This window comes from Xenopus tropicalis, chromosome 9 (genome assembly GCF_000004195.4).
Source record: "Xenopus tropicalis strain Nigerian chromosome 9, UCB_Xtro_10.0, whole genome shotgun sequence".
In the NCBI taxonomy this organism is placed as follows: domain Eukaryota; kingdom Metazoa; phylum Chordata; class Amphibia; order Anura; family Pipidae; genus Xenopus; species Xenopus tropicalis.
In genome coordinates this window covers 8,081,741-8,103,297 of record NC_030685.2, presented here as the reverse complement: position 1 = coordinate 8,103,297, position 21,557 = coordinate 8,081,741, and the positions used below count along the sequence as shown (strand labels likewise).

Sequence of the window (21,557 nt, the reverse complement as noted above, 5' to 3'; positions counted from 1 at the left end):
GCAGGCACGTGTAGCCGATATACGCATGAAAACGCGAGACTTTGCATTCTCACGCGTTTTCATGCGTATATCGGCTACATGTGCCTGCACCCGAGCGTATCCCATTCATTCGGGTGCAGGCAAAAAAAAAGGGGTGCATAGAGTGCAGCCCCAATATTATGCATTTTCAGGTTTGGCGGCCATGTACTTATGTGCAACCAGACATAGGTATCGTTTTATTCAGGGGAACTTGCAGATTGATGGTTAGTAAGTTTTTGGTAGTTGCCATGGAGATTTTGGGGAGAAATCTAGGTTTTTTATCTGGTTTTTCCTTGATTTCTGACCAAAATCTAGGTTTGTATCTGGTTTTTCCTTGATTTCTGACCAAAGCGCTGACTTCTGCAAGGGACTACGCCGCAATTTTCCATGTAGAAAGAGAAGAGTGGCGTCTCTGAATAGCTGAAGGTGTGCACTTTTCGTAAATATATAGATTGTGGGGGTTATCTCACAGGTAGGGGGGGGTTAACACTGAAAAACTGCAGGTAGTGCACATAGAGCGCAGCCCCCAAAATTTCAACTGAAATTGCCCTTATGCATTGCCCCTGTTTGGGGGCATTTGGTGGCCACGTCTTTATGTGCACCCATACATATGGGGTATCGTTTTATTCAGGGGAACTTGCAAATTGAGGTTTAGTAAGTTTTTGGTAGTTGCCATGGAGATTTTGGGGAGAAATCTAGGTTTTTTATCTGGTTTTTCCTTGATTTCTGACCAAAATCTAGGTTGTATCTGGTTTTTTCCTTGATTTCTGACCAAAGCACTGACTTCTGCAAGGGACTACGGCCGCAATTTTCCATGTAGAAAGAGAAGAGTGGCGTCTCTGAATAGCTGAAGGTGTGCACTTTTCGTAAATATATAGATTGTGGGGGTTATCTCACAGGTAGGGGGGTTAACACTGAAAAACTGCAGGTAGTGCACATAGAGCGCAGCCCCCAAAATTTCAACTGAAATTCCCCTTATGCATTGCCCCTGTTTGGGGGCATTTGGTGGCCACGTCTTTATGTGCACCCATACATATGGGGTATCGTTTTATTCAGGGGAACTTGCAGATTGATGGTTAGTAAGTTTTTGGTAGTTGCCATGGAGATTTTGGGGAGAAATCTAGGTTTGTATCTGGTTTTTCCTTGATTTCTGACCAAAGCGCTAACTTCTGCAAGGGACTGCGGCCACAATTTTCCATGTAGAAAGAGGAGAGTGGCGTCTCTGAATAGCTGAAGGTGTGCACTTTTCAGAAATATATAGTTTGTGGGGGTTATTTCACAGGTATGGGGGTGTTTAGACTAAATAACTGCAGATAGAGCACAGCCCCCCCTTATGCATTGCCCCTGTTTGGGGGCATTTGGTGGCCACGTCTTTATGTGCACCCATACATATGGGGTATCGTTTTATTCAGGGGAACTTGCAAATTGAGGTTTAGTAAGTTTTTGGTAGTTGCCATGGAGATTTTGGGGAGAAATCTAGGTTTTTATCTGGTTTTTCCTTGATTTCTGACCAAAATCTAGGGTTGTATCTGGTTTTTCCTTGATTTCTGACCAAAGCGCTGACTTCTGCAAGGGACTGCGGCCACAATTTTCCATGTAGAAAGAGAAGAGTGGTGTCTCTGAATAGCTGAAGGTGTGCACTTTTCGTAAATATATAGATTGTGGGGGTATCTCACAGGTAGGGGGGGTTATCACTGAAAAACTGCAGGTAGTGCACATAGAGCGCAGCCCCCAAAATTTCAACTGAAATTCCCCTTATGCATTGCCCCTGTTTTGGGGCATTTGGTGGCCACGTCTTTATGTGCACCCATACATATGGGGTATCGTTTTATTCAGAGGAACTTCCAGATTGATGGTTAGTAAGTTTTTGGTAGTTGCCATGGAGATTTTGGGGAGAAATCTAGGTTTGTATCTAGTTTTTCCTTGATTTCTGACCAAAGCGCTAACTTCTGCAAGGGACTGCGGCCACAATTTTCCATGTAGAAAGAGAAGAGTGGTGTCTCTGAATAGCTGAAGGTGTGCACTTTTCGTAAATATATAGATTGTGGGGGTTATCTCACAGGTAGGGGGGGTTAACACTGAAAAACTGCAGGTAGTGCACATAGAGCGCAGCCCCCAAAATTTCAACTGAAATTGCCCTTATGCATTGCCCCTGTTTTGGGGCATTTGGTGGCCACGTCTTTATGTGCACCCATACATATGGGGTATCGTTTTATTCAGGGGAACTTGCAGATTGATGGTTAGTAAGTTTTTGGTAGTTGCCATGGAGATTTTGGGGAGAAATCTAGGTTTGTATCTAGTTTTTCCTTGATTTCTGACCAAAGCGCTGACTTCTGCAAGGGACTGCGGCCACAATTTTCCATGTAGAAAGAGAAGAGTGGTGTCTCTGAATAGCTGAAGGTTTGCACTTTTCGTAAATATATAGATTGTGGGGGTTATCTCACAGGTAGGGGGGCTTAACACTGAAAAACTGCAGGTAGTGCACATAGAGCGCAGCCCCCAAAATTTCAACTGAAATTGCCCTTATGCATTGCCCCTGTTTTGGGGCATTTGGTGGCCACGTCTTTATGTGCACCCATACATATGGGGTATCGTTTTATTCAGGGGAACTTGCAGATTGATGGTTAGTAAGTTTTGGTAGTTGCCATGGAGATTTTGGGGAGAAATCTAGGTTTTTTATCTGGTTTTTCCTTGATTTCTGACCAAAGCGCTGACTTCTGCAAGGGACTGCGGCCACAATTTTCCATGTAGAAAGAGAAGAGTGGTGTCTCTGAATAGCTGAAGGTGTGCACTTTTCAGAAATATATAGTTTGTGGGGGTTATTTCACAGGTAGGGGGGGTTAACACTGAAAAACTGCAGGAAGTGCACATAGAGCGCAGCCCCCACATTTTTAGCTGTAATTGCCCTTGTGCATTGCCCCTGCTTTGGAGTGTTTGGTGCCCATGTCTTTATGTGCACCCATACATATGGGGCATCATTTTATTCAGGAGAAGTTTGTCTTTCAAATATGCCTTTGTTAGAAAATTTTTGTGAGATTTTTTTTTGTCAAATCCACATTTGATCATGCGTCCAAGTTTACGTTTTAGAAAAAAAAAAAATGTCATAAAAAGTTCCAAATTTCACAATGCACTGACAAAAGGTATTTGGCTTTTGAGTGAAAACTACATTGCACCTAGAAACCTGAAGGTCTGTAGTTTCTAAAGATACCAAACATGAGGGGATATTTTAGATTTACATATAAGTTATGCTGCATTAACTGTTACAAGCGCTTTTCTGCTTTGTTCTGGTGTGATATTGTACTAAGTATTGCTTTAGTTTGGGGGTTACTTCTGGACAGGAACTGTGGGGTACCACCACATATTTGGTATCGTTGGAATTGGGAGTATCAGGGCTTTTACAAACAATAAAAAAAAGTGAGTAAAATTAACTTTTCTATGGAAAAAAACCTCAAAATATACAGAAATTTTTCATAATTTTATTTTTTTTTTACATATTTCACCCAAAATACACATCATATCTCCAGAAAAGTTATAAAATTTGGTATGTATGTCGAAGCCCAATTAGTGACGAAAAAAACGATATATAATTTCCCTAGTTTCGTGGAGGTTTTCCTACCAAAAAACATTGTTAAAGTGAATGAGTACAAAATGCTTAAAAAACGTCTGGCACTGGGGGGAACCGAAATGACGAATTCGGCTGGCACTTAAAGGGTTAAAGTAAAGATCTGTCCCCCCTGTACCCCCAGATGGCGGGAAATGGTTTCTGCGAGTCAGAGACAGACTATCATGGTTTCTTCTCATTAGAGTTTACAATCTAAAGGGCGGGGGTATGGGACACCCACCAGTACAATCTCAGCTGACCTGTCGGAACAAGTAAACAGACAGCCTCACTTTACGGTAAGTATTTATTTGCTATGTGGCCAATTTACAATATCGATCATTTCAGATGCAAAAATGTCCGAATCGCTTGGGATCTGCATTGGGATCTGTATTGGGATCTGTATTGGGATCTGCATTGGGATCTGCATTGGGATCTGCATTGGGATCTGCATTGGGATCTGCACTGGGATCTGCACTGGGATCTGCATTGGGATCTGCATTGGGATCTGCATTGGGATCTGCATTGGGATCTGCACTGGGATCTGCATTGGGAGTTAACGATTAGGGAAGGGCATTAAGCTGCCAATAGACCAACAGATCCGCTCATTGGTGAGGCTGCCAGACAAGCAGATCTTTGCTCAATGGGATTTTCAAACTGGCTAGACAGATATTTTGGTTGTATCTTGGACAGATGTTTGACCCGTTACTCATTGCAGAGGTCCGTTTGGCAGCACCGGGATGTCCCACCACCTTCAGCCAGCTTTCTGCTCTTCTCACATAGATATCCCGTGGCGCAGGTCCTAAGGGTTTCTGTGTAGGAGGCAAAAGGTGCATCAGTAACAGCCGAATAAATAAAGAGGGAGCCTTTGAATGGGTGCCGCACAAGCTGGATAGGGTGCCAATTGCCAGACGGTGATTTATATACTTTTTTGCCACAGGGAGAAAAAATATTGATTTAGAGCATTGGTTTAATAATACATTTAATTCCATGTAAACACTCTTTGCAAGAACAAAAACAAAAATTGAGATCCAACCTCATAATAATTACACAGTGTCTTTGTCCAACTTACTTTTATTATCCTCGTATAATAAGCAGTGGGTTTTATTAGGGTGACAGGTTGTGGGTCTTCTTATACCCAGAACATCAAAATGACACCGCAGGGCGCTGCCTGAATGGGAAAGAAGAGCTGACAGTCAGGGAATGGGGGAGGGCACGGTATACAGAGTGCAGGTAAGGCTGCCTGAATGGGGAAGAAGAGCTGACAGTCAGGGAATGGGGGAGGGCACGGTATACAGAGTGCAGGTAAGGCTGCCTGAATGGGGAAGAAGAGCTGACAGTCAGGGAATGGGGGAGGGCACGGTATACAGAGTGCAGGTAAGGCTGCCTGAATGGGGAAGAAGAGCTGACAGTCAGGGAATGGGGAAGGGTATACAGAGTGCGGGTAAGGCTGCCTGAATGGGGAAGAAGAGCTGACAGTCAGGAAATGGGGGAGGGTATACAGAGTGCAGCTAAGGCTGCCTGGCACCCATACACATAAGCATCAAAGCTTGGTTTTTATACAAAAAATTGAACAGGGTTAATTGAGAAAAAACTGTGTTATTATTCTATAAGACATTGGGGCCCTCAATCTTTAGTCATTATTATAGGAGCTGTAGGTCTGTCCCATATTCACTATAAATACTGTATGGTGGGGAGAAGCCTGGGCTCACCTATTAGGTCTCCAATACCTGCCCTGCCCGGCTTGGTGCATAAGCAGTACAGAACCATGCAGGGGAGCCTGGGAATCTGGCTTTACTTGTCCTTTAAACCCTGTTATAGGGGCTGAGCCATTAGTAATGTAAGGAACTTACTGCAGGTCAGAGTGAGGAGGAGGAGGAGGAGGAAGGTGATGCTGAGGCGCATTGTGTGCTACTGGGTCCCACGGGATTACAGCCGGGCACCGGCAACTGTAAGAGAAACACAAACCTACATAAATATAAAGAGGCAGCAGGGAGAAAGCAGCAAGAGAATAGTAGGACAAACTCCCCCCCGGTGCCCCCCTATTCCCCAAGCCCAGTGGAGCCCAGTGTTGGCCCCAGAATACCCAGCCTTGGATAAGTATGGGCCAAAGTGAGTGCTATGTGCCTGTATAAAGAAGGGCAGGGCTAGGGGTAGAGCTGGCAGCAAGCAGTATATATGGGGGGGCAACTTACCTGCTTGGGGTGAGACACAAATAACAAGGGATCGTGTCTGTCTGTGGGGTTTTCTTTCCACTTATATTGACTTTGCTGCCTGATGCCAATGTTATATACATCTTATTCCAACCAGGATCTGGCCCCATCCCAGTTTATACAGCATCAGCTGCTTTACAGTTTACATACAGGACATTATTTTGGGTCCGTGCCACCCTAGTCACTAGGCCCGAGGCAATTGGTTTATATACTTCCCATACTGTGCACTATTCCTCCCCCAGTTCCACCATCAGATTTGATCCCTATCTCTGTGGCAGACAAGGGAAAAGTTTTTTTATAATGAAACCTGATGAAGGGTAATATTGTGTGCCAGTGACATTGACCATTGGACTGATATTATTGGGCCCACCCAAGCAGATACCATAATAATGAAACATTTCCCTGTGCTATGCATAATATAATAAAGAAAAAATTCCGACTGGACTAGTTTGTAATGAATATTCGACCTTTAGTATAAGGGGTCCAGGTGCCCAAACCTCAAAGAAACCCCATCTCACAGGAATACTCCGCATGAGAACACAAGGCTGGCACTAGAAAAAACAGCCCAATGCATTTCGTGCCAAAAACGGGCACTTAAGGTGGCCATACACGAGCAGATCTGCTCGCTTGGCGATGTCGCCAAGCAAGCGGATCTTCACCCGATATCCCCACCTACGGGTGGGCGATATCGGGGAGCATTTAGGTAAAAAAAAAATAATCCGATCGTTTGGCCCTGGGGCCAAACGATCGGATTATGTGGGCAGCAATGGGGCAGTCGGCTCGGGGACCGCATCAACGATGCCCGATCAATATCTGGCCAATTTCAGGCCAGATATCGGTTGGCCAGGCCGCTCTGCTCTCCCCATACACGGGCCGATTAGCTGCCGAATCAGTCCAAGGGGCCGATATTGGCAGATATAGTCGGCCCGTGTATGGGCACCTTTACTCTTAGGCTGAATCATAGAGCCAATGATTAAGCACCCATTTTTTGGCACGAAACGAAGCAATCAGAAAGACGAACATTAAAAACGAGGAACTGATTGCTCCAAAGACTAATCCCAAAATCAAGTATTTCAATAGTAAAAAAAAAAAGATAGGGGTTGAGAGTGTAAATCCATTAAACATGGATATATTTTTGATGTCTATGTTTGAGATGTCTTTTCTATGAATAATTGAGCAGAGACTTAGGTTCCCATCTGCCCTTTGCTCTCTGGGGCTTTTGCTCCTACATACAGGAATAGCAAGGGCCTTTATTGCCAGGTTGAAATTGTGATCTCCTCTTAAATACTGGAATTACATGAGCTGTCGTCCATCCTTGGTACCATGCTAGATAAGAAAACCACCAGAAAAAGTGGCTTGACTAAAGCTGAACTAAGCTCTCTAAGTGCCCAAAAGTGCATTCCGTCCAGCTCTGGTGCCTTTTTCACATTAATGCTGCTTAAACATTAAAGTACCACTTCCTGTGTTAGCTACTGAGAAGTTGAGCTTTACCATTTGTACCTTTACTGAGATGGTCCTGTAACTCTGTCTCCTCTGTTGGATACATATAGGATTTCCCTTGTAACCAAAATATCTCCATTTACACTCTCAACCCCTATCTTTTTTTTTTACTATTGAAATACTATACAATTTTGGGATTAGTCTTTGCCTGTGAAACAATCAGTTCCTCGCTTTCAATGTTTGCCTTTCTGATTGCTTTGTTACAGCACTTTTTGTAGTTTTTATAATTCCTAAAAGAAGCACCTCCCCCCCATACTTAATATTTAAATGCTTTCTTCTTCGATCTTATTAATTTCAATCACCTGAGTTAAGCCACAGTTATGTGTCTCCCTCCAAGAAATACATTGAGATCAATGATTAAATATAATTGAATATGACAATATGTTCTTTGTTTTCATCTGAACATCTCCCGTGCCAATGTTATGGTCTGTCCCAAACCAACTAAGTACAAACCCTAATCACATTTGAGAATTATCAAACAATTGTACCATCTGTGGAGCCAAATTATCTATATAGGCATCCAAGGGCCCGTGCCTAGGGCAGCGGCTGAAACACACTCATTAGAACTTACAATCTAAAGGGTCCAGACCATGTTTTGTTTTCGAAACCCCAAACCAGTCAGTACAATCTCAGTTGACCCGTTGGTTGCAGTAAGTGAATAGTAAGGAAACTTGAGCTTTACTATTTGTACCTTTACAGAGTTGGTCCTATAACTCTCTATCTTGTAGGATACACAGAAGAAAATAACTGATTAAGAACATTTCATTTTTCCCTTGTAAACAAAATATCTCCATGTTAAATGGATTTACACTCTCAACCCCTATCTTTTATTTTTTTTTACTATTGAAATACTTGATATACAATTTTGGGATTAGTCTTTGCACGTGAAGCAATCAGTTCCTCGTTTTCAATGTTCATCTTTCTGATTGCTTCGTTACAGCACTTTTTGTAATTCCTAAAAGAAGCACCTCCCCCCATACTTAATATTTAAATGCTTTCGTCTTCGTTATGACGTCAGTTATGTTTCTCCCTTCAGGAAATACATTGAGACCAGTAATGGTTTAATATAATTGAAAATGACAACTATTTTTGTTCTGTGTTTTCATCTGCACATCTCCCGTCCCAATGTTAGGGTTTGTCACAAACCAACTAAATACAAACCCTAATCACATTTGAGAATTAACAACCAATTAACTACCATCTGTGGAGCCAAATTATCTTGTAGATTGTAAGCTCTTTTGGGCAGGGCTCTTTTTACCTCCTGTATCGGTTACTGATTGCTTTATATGTTACTCCTTGTAGATTGTAAGCTCTTTTGGGCAGGGCTCTTTTTACCTCCTGTATCGGTTATTGATTGCTTTATATGTTACTCTGTATGCCCAATGTATGAAACCCACTTATTGTACAGCGCTGCGGGGTATGTTGGCGCTTTATAAATAAATGTTAATAATAATAATAATAATATATAGGCACCCAAGGGCCGGTGCCCATTAGAACTTACAATGTAAAGGGTCCAGACCATGATTTGTTTTCTAACCCAAAAGTACAATCTCAGTTGACCCGTTGGTTGCAGTAAGTGAATTAGTAAGGAAACAGTCTCACTTTTCTTTCAGTTTTTTATTTTCTCTGTGGCCAATTCCCAATTTAAACCACTTTATAAAACAATACCAATCATTTCAGATTTAACCAATCGCTTGCAATCTGCACTGGGAGTTAACAATTTGGAAGGGGCATTAAGCCGGCCATATTTTCTTGAATGGATATCCACTCCGAACACCAGTGGGTGTGGTTAAAAAGAAACTTTATCTCCCAATCCTGACGCGTTTCGTGCCTTCCCAAACATAGTCAGAGTTGCTATAATTAAGCTTGTTGGAAGGTAATAGATTAACTTATTTGTGAAGATGCCAGACAAACAGATCATTGCCCAACTATAGCGCAGGTAGTAAATGCACTAAAATCCAAATGGAGGGGAATCCTTTATGAATTCCTTGCAGCCATTTTGGAGAATGATGGGTTTTAGTGGTGGGAGCAAGAAGTGGGCACAGGGGCCCCCCAGCGACTGCCCGACCCGTTACTGGTTGCAGAAGTCAGTTTGGCAGCACAGGGTTGTACCGAGGCCTTCAGTCTTATTTCTGTAATGCTCACACAGAGAATCCGTGGCGCAGGTCCTAAAGGCGACTGTAGGCGGGAAAAAAATGTATTTTAAAGGAGACATATCGTTAAATCGAAAGACCTGTGCATTATACACCTTTAAATATACAAGGATTGTGTTTCTGACCGATTTATTAAAAAATTCCCCCAAAACCCCACTAGCCCCGCCCATCTCTTCCACTTCCTGCTGCCTCCTTCCCCAGGATGGGCAGGGGGGCCAGCGGCACTGTAGGATAGGAACCAATCAGCAGCTAGGCTGATAGGGAAATGAAGCTTGTCTGTGCTTGTGTGACTGCAGGGCTGTGATTGGCTCTCCCCCTCCTACTGTGCTTCTGGCAGGGACCGTTAGGACACGCCCACCCCTCATTTGAAACACAGACAGGGACCTGAGAGGATCTATAGGGAGCTCCAATAAAGGGGCCATTGTTACAGATAGGGTTAATGTTTAGCCCAAAGGGAAACCAGCACCGGGTATTATTCATAATTACCTACAGGGTTAGGGGGTTTTTTCTTTGGAACACACAGAGCGATACTCGGCCTCCACCCACATAGATTGTAAGCTCTTTGGTAGAAGTACCTCCTTTCACATTCACACTTAGTGCTTCCCCCCTACTATAATCCATAGATTATATATAGTATATAAATATATATATACTTTAAATCCATAGATGTCCCAGCAGTGTCTTCTGTTCAACTTACGTTTCCTGAACTCATACAGTAAGCAGTGGGTGTTACTCTGGTGGCAGGCTGTGGGCCTTCTCATTCCAAAAAGCTCAACATAACAATACAGGGCGCTGCCTGAATGGGAAAGAAGAGAAGGGAATGGTATACAGAGTGCAGGTAACATTGCCTCAATCTGAATAGTGTTGAGAAAAAACTATGTTATAGTAGTAAAACTTTATTTAAAAAGACACTAAACCCAACTGTAAAGCTGCCCCACTGCGCCCCCTAGTTCTCTATAGAAGTTGATAAGAAACGTAATTACACATGGAAACCAATTCCCCAATGAGAATTCTACTGACCCAAAACTTCATTATAGATGCAAGAGAAGTGACCAATGAGAATGCTGATTCCCAGCACTGTGTCAGGCCCCTTGCTGGTACCTTACATATAGAGATAATGATGGCATTTTCCCGTCATTATATGGCACAGGAATCAGACATGGGGATAAAGGGACAGACTTGTTCAGTGCTGGGAAACTGTGCTTAATGCTCCCAACTCCAATTGCAGGAACAGAGAACAGGGAGCCAGATTTATACAGATCAGCTGGGATTCTCATTGCGCGCGGGGTCGTGTTCGCACATGCGCAGAGGGGGACAGCCACAGGGGCGGCCTCGGGGCGCCTCACGGAGAAATCCGGCCCTGCATGTTAGTCTGTACTGTCAGGACTTACTGGGACTCAATCCCTGGACTATTCTATTACTGCTGGCGCATTACCCAAGTGAGCCACCAGAGGCTCTCTGTGCTGGCCATGATCAGTTTGCTCTATGTACCTTCTGTATTCCTGCTGTCCATTCCCTTTCTATTTGCCCCGCGTGTAGCTCATTAATCTGTTAAGTCCCTTTATCAGCCTGTCCCTGCCTATTGCTCTTTACTTGGTCATTAAGCTTTTAGCTGAGATCTTGCCACTCGTGCATACTGGTCAGTCTTGTTCCTGTGACCCTATCTGATTCCTTGTTCCTGTGACCCTATCTGATTCCTTGTTCCTGTGACCCAATCTGATTCCTTGTTCCTAAATCCCTGTCTGCTTCCGTGCCCCCCTGCTTCAGTGCCCATCCTAGACCTGTTTCTGTAGATCTATCGGTTTTGACCATGTTTTCTTGACTTTGTTTGCTAGCTGCCTGTCTGACTACTGGCCTGATTACTGGACTCTTTTGTCTGCTGCCTGTCTGACTACTGGCCTGATTACTGGACTCTTTTGTCTGCTGCCTGTCTGACTACCGGCCTGATTACTGGACTCTTTTGTCTGCTGCCTGTCTGACTATCGGCCTGATTACTGGACTCTTTTGTCAGCTGCCTGTCTGACTGCCGGCCTGATTACTGGACTCTTTTGTCTGCTGCCTGTCTGACTATCATCCTGATTACTGGACTCTTTTGTCTGCTGCCTGTCTGACTATCGGCCTGATTACTGGACTCTTTTGTCTGCTGCCTGTCTGACTGCCGGCCTGATTACTGGACCCTTTGTCTGCTGCCTGTCTGACTAGGCCTGATTACTGGACTCTTTTGTCTCTTTTGTCGGCTTCGGCCAAATCCACAGTCCTGGCGGAACCGAATCCGATTCCCAATTAGCATTAATTAGCATATGCTTATTATCATTCAGAAGGGTTAAATGTTAGGGGGAAAATTTTCCTATTTTTACCCCTTCCGGATCTTAATTAGCATATGCTAATTAGGATTTGGTTCAGGATTCGGGCGAACCCAAAAAAACTGGGTTCAGTGCATCTGTACGAAAAACACACAACCATAGGAGCTTACAGTCTAAAGGGAATGAGACACAAGGTGCAGACCACGTTTTCTTTTTGAAACCCAAAATCACTCGGTAAAATATTTATTACTCTATGTAGCCACAATTTTGTAAAATCAACACCAATTTTTATGAATTTCCTCTATGAATTCCGCACCGTTAGCCATTTTGATAAACGTGTCCCTAAATAGCAGTGGTGGGAGCAAGAAGCTGCCCCGGGGCCCCCCCCAGCGACTGCCCGGCCCGTTACTGGTTGCAGTAGTCCGTTTGGCAGCACAGGGCGGTACCGCCGTCGCCTTCAGCCTTGTTTCTATAATAATCGCAGAAAGAATCCGTGGCACAGATCCTAAAGACGCCTGTAGGAGGGAAAAATGGCATTTATATAACAGACCTTATGTTTAGGGAACACCCACCCACTTAGATTGTAAGCTCTTTGGTGCAAGTACCTCCTTTTACACTTAGCTTGCAACCTTATTGCAATTCCCCCCCCCCCCCCACTATGTGAGCTATTAATGGAATCTGTATGAAAACAATCAGGGATTATTAAACAACTACTGGAGTTCAGATCCAACCTCATAATTAACCCATAGATGTCCCAACGGTGTCTTTGCCTCACTTACCTGTCTTGGAACTATAGAGTAAGCAGTTGGTTTTCAGAGGGTGACAGGCTGTGCGCTCTCTCATTCCAGAAAGCTCAAAATAACACTTCAGGGCGCTGCCTGAATGGGGAAGAAGAGCTGACAGTCAGGGGATGGGGAAGGGTATACAGAGTGCAGGTAAGGCTGCCTGAATGGGGAAGAAGAGCTGACAGTCAGGGAATGGGGAAGGGCTTGGTATACAGAGTGCAGGTAAGGCTGCCTGAATGGGGAAGAAGAGCTGACAGTCAGGGAATGGGGGAGGGTATACAGTGTGCAGGTAAGGCTGGCTGAATGGGGAAGAAGAGCTGACAGTCAGGGAATGGGGGAGGGCACGGTATACAGAGCGCAGGTAAGGCTGCCTGAATGGGGAAGAAGAGCTGACAGTCAGGGAATGGGGGAGGGTATACAAAGTGCAGGTAAGGCTGCCTGAATGGGGAAGAAGAGCTGACAGTAAGGTAATGGGGGAGGGTATACAGAGTGCAGGTAAGGCTGCCTGAATGGGGAAGAAGAGCTGACAGTCAGGGAATGGGGGAGGGCACGGTATACAGTGTGCAGGTAAGGCTGCCTGAATGGGGAATAAGAGCTGACAGTCAGGGAATGGGGAAGGGTATACAGAGTGCAGGTAAGACTGCCTGAATGGGGAAGAAGAGCTGACAGTCAGGGAATGGGGGAGGGTATACAGAGTGCAGGTAAGGCTGCCTGAATGGGGAATAAGAGCTGACAGTCAGGGAATGGGGGAGGGCACGGTATACAGAGCGCAGGTAAGGCTGCCTGAATGGGGAAGATGAGCTGACAGTCAGGGAATGGGGGAGGGCACGGTATACAGAGCGCAGGTAAGGCTGCCTGAATGGGGAAGAAGAGCTGACAGTCAGGGAATGGGGGAGGGTATACAAAGTGCAGGTAAGGCTGCCTGAATGGGGAAGAAGAGCTGACAGTCAGATAATGGGGGAGGGCACGGTATACAGAGTGCAGGTAAGGCTGCCTGAATGGGGAAGAAAAGCTGACAGTCAGGGAATGGGGGAGAGCACGGTATACAGAGTGCAGGTAAGGCTGCCTGAATGGGGAAGAAGAGCTGACAGTCAGGGAATGGGGGAGGGTATACAGAGTGCAGCTAAGGCTGCCTGAATGGGGAAGAAAAGCTGACAGTCAGGGAATGGGGGAGAGCACGGTATACAGAGTGCAGGTAAGGCTGCCTGAATGGGGAAGAAGAGCTGACAGTCAGGGAATGGGGGAGGGTATACAGAGTGCAGCTAAGGCTGCCTGGCACATCAAAGCTTGGTTTTTATACAAAAAATTGAACAGGGTTAATTGAGAAAAAACTGTGTTATTATTCTATAAGAGATTGGGCTCCTCAATCTTTAGTCATTATTATAGGAGCTGTAGGTCCCATATTCACTATAAATACTGTATGGTGGGGAGAAGCACATTGGCATTTGGGTAGTTTCCTGCAGGGTGGGCAGCTGCCATCTTCCCCCCCCCCCCCCCCAGCTGGCTTTGCTTGTCCTTTAAACCCTGTTATAGGAGCTGAGCCATTAGTAATGTAAGGAACTTACTGCAGGTCAGAGTGAGGAGGAGGAGGAGGAGGAAGGTGATGCTGAGGCGCATTGTGTGCTACTGGGTCCCACGGGATTACAGCCGGGCACCGGCAACTGTAAGAGAAACACAAACCTACATAAATATAATATAATATACCTAATATAAAGAGGCAGCAGGGAGAAAGGAACAAAGAGAAATGGGGACAAACTCCCCCCCGGTGCCCCCCTATTCCCCAAGCCCAGTGGAGCCCAGTGTTGGCCCCAGAATACCCAGCCTTGGATAAATATGGGCCAAAGTGAGTGCTATGTGCCTGTATAAAGAAGGGCAGGGCTAGGGGTAGAGCTGGCAGCAAGCAGTATATATGGGGGGGGCAACTTACCTGCTTGGGGTGAGACACAAATAACAAGGGATCGGGTCTGTCTGTGGGGTTTTCTCTCCGCCTGATGCCAGTGCCTTGTTTACACAGTATCAGCTGCTTTACAGGTTACACACGGGGCTGTATTGTGACTAAGTGCCACCCTACTCACCAAACCTGAAATCCCTCTCTTTGGCAATTGGTTCACCCTTCCTCCCCCAGTCTTCAGATAAAATGTTCTTAAATGTTTAAATATTTTTTATATAGCCACCCGAGGGGCCACCCCCAGAAACCCTCCAATCAAGGCATGGGCTATCAAGTGCCTATATAGAAATACGGCCCTAAGTGCACCCCAAAGACCCCCCAACACTACACAACTTGCTGCATTTTATATTTCATATTATTAAAGGTATAACAGTGCATATGTACAAAAAGAACATAAGGTAAAATAAGTACAAACAGTTTGTAAAATAAAAAGGAAAAACATACTCCTATACTGTACTGGAGTCCTTCTAGACTAGGGGAAACCAATAGGATGAACGTCCAATCAAAATTGGTGCTCCAAAGTAAATGCAACTTGGAGTCAGAAGAGCTGACTATTTATCCCAGTTTGCAGGGACATCAGGTAACTGGACACGCCCCTCTCCCTCAGTGGGTGTGGCCATTAGCAGGACACAGCCCTTCTGAGTGTATGGACTGGGCCAATAATATAATGCCCATAACGCCTTATGGGAACATAATAAAAAATTAAATTCATCAGTTTTATATGATCCCACCGGTCCCATACAGACTAAACATCACTCCTGTGTGACCCGCCCCTGCCCAGATATTCCTATCTGACAAACCAAGAGCCCAAAGCCAGTCCTGTTTGGACTCCTATGACAGGTCATATTAAATGAAACAAATACTCAGGTTTTGGTACTGTAGCATGGTGGATTTTCTAATGATTTTCAATATATACATCTGCTTTGACATATAAATCAAATTTTAGGTTTGAGTTGAGGTAAAAGCAGCAGATTTTGGGACAGCGATTGCCCAGTGTTCAAGGTACAATGTCTTTGATCTATGTATATTGCTGGGTAAACAGTAAACACAGGTATTGTTACCCAGCAAATATCCTTAGAATAAATAAACAGACAGCAGAAAGACTCTATTTACAATCTCTATTTACAATTTATTTTAGCAAAAACTTATTTGAGCAACTTATTGGGGGCAGAACAGCCCTATTGGGTTTATTTAATGGTTAAATGATTCCCTTTTCTCTGTAATAATAAAACAGTACCTGTACTTGATCCCAACTAAGATATAATTACCCCTTATTGGGGGCAGAACAGCCCTATTGGGTTTATTTCATGGTTAAATGATTCCCTTTTCTCTGTAATAATAAAACAGTACCTGTACTTGATCCCAACTAAGATATAATTACCCCTTATTGGGGCAGAACAGCCCTATTGGGTTTATTTAATGGTTAAATGATTCCCTTTTCTCTGTAATAATAAAACAGTACCTGTACTTGATCCCAACTAAGATATAATTACCCCTTATTGGGGGCAGAACAGCCCTATTGGGTTTATTTAATGGTTAAATGATTCCCTTTTCTCTGTAATAATAAAACAGTACCTGTACTTGATCCCAACTAAGATATAATTACCCCTTATTGGGGGCAGAACAGTCCTATTGGGTTTATTTCATGGTTAAATGATTCCCTTTTCTCTGTAATAATAAAACAGTACCTGTACTTGATCCCAACTAAGATATAATTACCCCTTATTGGGGCAGAACAGCCCTATTGGGTTTATTTAATGGTTAAATGATTCCCTTTTCTCTGTAATAATAAAACAGTACCTGTACTTGATCCCAACTAAGATATAATTACCCCTTATTGGGGGCAGAACAGCCCTATTGGGTTTATTTAATGGTTAAATGATTCCCTTTTCTCTGTAATAATAAAACAGTACCTGTACTTGATCCCAACTAAGATATAATTACCCCTTATTGGGGGCAGAACAGCCCTATTGGGTTTATTTAATGGTTAAATGATTCCCTTTTCTCTGTAATAATAAAACAGTACCTGTACTTGATCCCAACTAAGATATAATTACCCCTTATTGGGGGCAGAACAGTCCTATTGGGTTTATTTAATGTTTAAATGATTCCCTTTTCTCTGTAATAATAAAACAGTACCTGTACTTGATCCCAACTAAGATATAATTACCCCTTATTGGGGCAGAACAGCCCTATTGGGTTTATTTCATGGTTAAATGATTCCCTTTTCTCTGTAATAATAAAACAGTACCTGTACTTGATCCCAACTAAGATATAATTACCCCTTATTGGGGGCGGAACAGCCCTATTGGGTTTATTTAATGGTTAAATGATTCCCTTTTCTCTGTAATAATAAAACAGAACCTGTACTTGATCCCAACTAAGATATAATTACCCCTTATTGGGGCAGAACAGCCCTATTGGGTTTATTTAATGGTTAAATGATTCCCTTTTCTCTGTAATAATAAAACAGAACCTGTACTTGATCCCAACTGCTGTATCCCCCATCATTCCCAGCTTATGTCATGTGATCCCAGTCAGGGCCCAATGGGACAATATCAGCCCATCCCCGGCAGTTCTGGCACAAACGTACATGGAAGCAGCTGATTGTGGGTATCACAGTAATATGACTGGATCCTGCTATTAATGAGATGATGATTTGATTGTAATTATAAAGGCAAGAAGATACGGAGAAAATACAACAGACGCACAAGGTCTTTGCTCCCTGCACAAAAAAAGGTGAGTTATTTTCCATATACATTTTTATACATGTGCTTTCTCTAATTAAAGGGGTTCTTCACCTTTGAGGTATCATTTAGTATGATGTATGAGTTGCAGTTGGTCTTCATTTTTTTTATTATCTGTTGTTTGTTAACTAATTCACTTCTTGTTCAGTTATCTGGTTGCTAGGGTTCTAATTTTCTTAGCAACCAGGGAGTGGTTTGAACGAGAGGCTGTTAGATGAATAGGGGAGGGACTGAATAGAAAGAAAAGGAATGAAATGGAACAATAACAGTAAAAATTGTAGTCTTACAGAGAAAGAGTTTTTTTTGGCTGCCGGGGTCAGAGACCCCCATTTGAAAGCTGGAAAGAGGCAGAAGAAGAAGGGGAATAATTATAACACTATAAAAAATAAATAATGAAGACCAATTGAAAAGTAGCATAGAACTGGCCATTCTATAACAAAGTTAACTTAAAAATGAAGCATTTTCCTTCCTTAGTCTTGTGTACTTCAGCCCCTAAACCCAGGGGTATTTATGTAGGTTTGTGTTTCTCTTACAGTTGCCGGTGCCCGGCTGTAACCCCGTGGGACCCAGTAGCACACAATGCGCCTCAGCATCACCTTCCTCCTCCTCCTCCTCCTCACTCTGACCTGCAGTAAGTTCCTTACATTACTAATATAATGGAATATTCCGCTTCTGGGGGCTGTTCCTGCTGAATTGTGCTTAGTACAGGGGAATCCCTATGTGCCATAGTTTTATGGTACCTCTCTGTACAGGCTATGAGCAAACTTAGGGGGCTGTTCCTGCTGAATTGTGCTTAGTACAGGGGAATCCCTATGTGCCATAGTTTTATGGTATCTCTCTGTACAGGCTCTGAGCAAACTTAGGGGGCTGTTCCTGCTGAATTGTGCTTAGTATAGGGGAATCCCTATGTGCCATAGTTTTATGGTATCTCTCTGTACAGGCTATGAGCAAACTTAGGGGGCTGTTCCTGCTGAATTGTGCTTAGTACAGGGGAATCCCTATGTGCCATAGTTTTATGGTATCTCTCTGTACAGGCTATGAGCAAACTTAGGGGGCTGTTCCTGCTGAATTGTGCTTAGTACAGGGGAATCCCTATGTGCCATAGTTCTATGGTATCTCTCTGTACAGGCTATGAGCAAACTTAGGGGGCTGTTCCTGCTGAATTGTGCTTAGTACAGGGGAATCCCTATGTGCCATAGTTTTATGGTATCTCTCTGTACAGGCTATGAGCAAACTTAGGGGGCTGTTCCTGCTGAATTGTGCTTAGTACAGGGGAATCCCATAGTTTTATCACATCTTTCAGTATTTTAGCCTCTAGTAATGAATATTAGTTTTTAGATAAGGACAGTCTTCCCTGTACTCTGCCACTAATCACTGATCTCTGCCATGTCTCATTCAGGCAGCGCCATAAATTGTTATGTTGGTGCTTTTGGATCGAACCGGCCGGCATCCTGTACCAGCAGGAGAACCCACTGTGTGCGGTACTGGTACCGTAAATGTAAGTTAGACAAAACCACGCTGCTGTGTTAGAGATGTAACTAGCGGGTAATAGAGACACATTGGTATCTGTATTGGGGGGGTGTATAGGGGGCACTAATACAACAGAATAGGGATAGGGGATAGAATTGGGGAGACAGTTGGGGAAATGGATTTAATGGAGGTCACCTTGCCCTTGAATAGCATTAGCGCGGAGCATATGAGGCAGATAGTGAGATGCTAAAGGGTTTGCTGTTTACCCATGATGCTATTCAGCCGGCCCGGACCTGACAAGATCGGGTGAAATCACCCACCCATTCCTCCAATCACTGCCCTGTCCCAAAGCGACAGCCCCCCTATGTCTGCCCAGAGCATTTCAGTACCTAAGTGGGAGGGGCATAAGCAATGAGCCATCTTCCTCTTTTCAAAATAAATAATAAGAGGAATCCAGTGGCAGTTTCAGTGTGCTCGCACTCCAATTCTCAGTTGAGATGGGAGACAGGGTCCCATAAAGCCTCACTAACAGGTACCGGGTCCCCTTACTGGGTGCCACCCAAGCATATGAACCAGGGATCCTCAAACTTCGGCCTGCGGGATGGATCCACCCCCCAGGGTAATTTACCTGCTCCCCCACTGCCTCCTCACCCCGGGCAGTAGAGAGAGAGGACTCAGCGGGGAGCAGGAATGGGGGAGCTGAGAGGGAAGACAGATGGCGCTGTCAAAGAGAGGACTCAGCGGGGAGTGGGAAGCTGGGAAGACTGACGGAGTGGGGGGAGCTGGAAGAGGGAGGATTCAGCAGGCAGTGGGAGGGAGGACCTGGGAGAGGGAGGACTCAGCAGGCAGTGGGAGGGAGGAGCTGGGAGAGGGAGGACCCAACAGGCAGCGGGAAGGAGGAGCTGGGAAAGGGAGGACTCAGCGGGCAGTGGGAGGGAGGAGCTGAGAGAGGGAGGACCCAGCGGGCAGCGGGAAGGAGGAGCTGGGAGAGGGAGAACTCAGCGGGCAGTGGTAGGGAGGACCTGGGATAGGGAGGACTCAGCAGGCAGTGGGAGGGAGGACCTGGGAGAGGGAGGACTCAGCAGGCAGTGGGAGGGAGGAGCTGGGAGAGGGAGGACCCAACAGGCAGCGGGAAGGAGGAGCTGGGAGAGGGAGGACTCAGCGGGCAGTGGGAGGGAGGAGCTGAGAGAGGGAGGACCCAGCGGGCAGCGGGAAGGAGGAGCTGGGAGAGGGAGAACTCAGCAGGCAGTGGGAGGGAGGACCTGGGAGAGGGAGGACTCAGCAGGCAGTGGGAGGGAGGAGCTGGGAGAGGGAGGACCCATCAGGCAGCGGGAAGGAGGAGCTGGGAGAGGGAGGACTCAGCGGGCAGCGGGAGGGAGGAGCTGGGAGAGGGAGGACCCAGCGGGCAGCGGGAAGGAGGAGCTGGGAGAGGGAGGACTCAGCGGGCAGCTGGAGCTGGGAGAGGGAGGACCCAGCGGGTAGTGGGAAGGAGGAGCTGGGAGAGGGAGGACTCAGCGGGCAGTGGGAGGGAGGAGCTGGGAGAGGGAGGACCCAGCGGGTAGCGGGAAGCAGGGGAGAGGGTGCTGGAAGAGAGCAGACTCAGCGGAGTGTGGGGAGCTGGGAGAGGGGGGACAGACAGAGCGGGGGAGCTGGAAGAGAGAGGACTCCGTGGGGAGTGCTATACGATACTGTTACTGGGCAAACTTAGTGCCTTTTATTTCCATATGGGGGTAAGTGCCTGATACTTCCTGAATTCAGTTAACCCTAGGGTTGCTGACTTTCAGTTAAGCCAAGAGCCTAATATTAACGTTCTAAACTTCAAATATTTCAGAGAAATACTCATTAATTAATCAGTGGTTGCCATTTTGAATAAAACAACGCCACCGATCTTTGTTGTGCTGAAGTTGGCCAAAAGAGGCATGTTGGGGGGACAACATAATATTCTAATTAAGTTTACTTTGGAGAATGTTTTGACTCCTTTATTCCACATCTAGCGCTCAGGGACCCATTGTAATCATGACTGTGAATAATTAGGGGTCTAAACAATTGTCTGTAATGAGTAAATGTACCTTTTACATTCCCAGTTGATGCCTTCAAAAGCTGCGCAGATCCTCATGAGGTTGAGATATTGAGAAAAAAGTATGAGGGACGTGGCACTCTCCTAATCTGCGATACCGACCTGTGCAATGCATGAACACTCCAACAGGGGGCAGTGGTACCCACCTGTGCAATGCATGAACTCTCCAGCAGGGGGCAGTGGTACCCACCTGTGCAATGCTTGAACACTCCAGCAGGGGGCAGTGGTACCCACCTGTGCAATGCATGAACACTCCAGCAGGGGCAGTGGTACCCACCTGTGCAATGCTTGAACACTCCAGCAGGGGGCAGTGGTACCCACTTGTGCAATGCATGAACACTCCAGCAGGGGCAGTGGTACCCACCTGTGCAATGCTTGAACACTCCAGCAGGGGGCAGTGGTACCCACCTGTGCAATGCATGAACACTCCAGCAGGGGCAGTGGTACCCACCTGTGCAATGCTTGAACACTCCAGCAGGGGGCAGTGGTACCCACTTGTGCAATGCATGAACACTCCAGCAGGGGCAGTGGTACCCACCTGTGCAATGCTTGAACACTCCAGCAGGGGGCAGTGGTACCCACTTGTGCAATGCATGAACACTTCAGCAGGGGCAGTGGTACCCACCTGTGCAATGCATGAACACTCCAGCAGGGGGCAGTGGTACCCACCTGTGCAATGCTTGAACACTCCAGCAGGGGGCAGTGGTACCCACCTGTGCAATGCTTGAACACTGTGAAATGCATG

General features: G+C 45.4%; 1 long non-coding RNA gene across 1 annotated transcript; it reads right to left on the bottom strand.

Moving 5' to 3' along the window:
* Nucleotides 1-4,694: 4,694 nt before the first annotated feature.
* On the bottom strand, nt 4,695-5,866 carry LOC116407525. The gene is made up of 3 exons (XR_004220389.1): nt 5,812-5,866; nt 5,470-5,565; nt 4,695-4,787 (listed from the first exon to the last, which is right to left on the bottom strand). It is a non-coding gene; the product is annotated as an uncharacterized LOC116407525 (long non-coding RNA).
* Between the last annotated feature and the right edge of the window lie 15,691 nt (nt 5,867-21,557).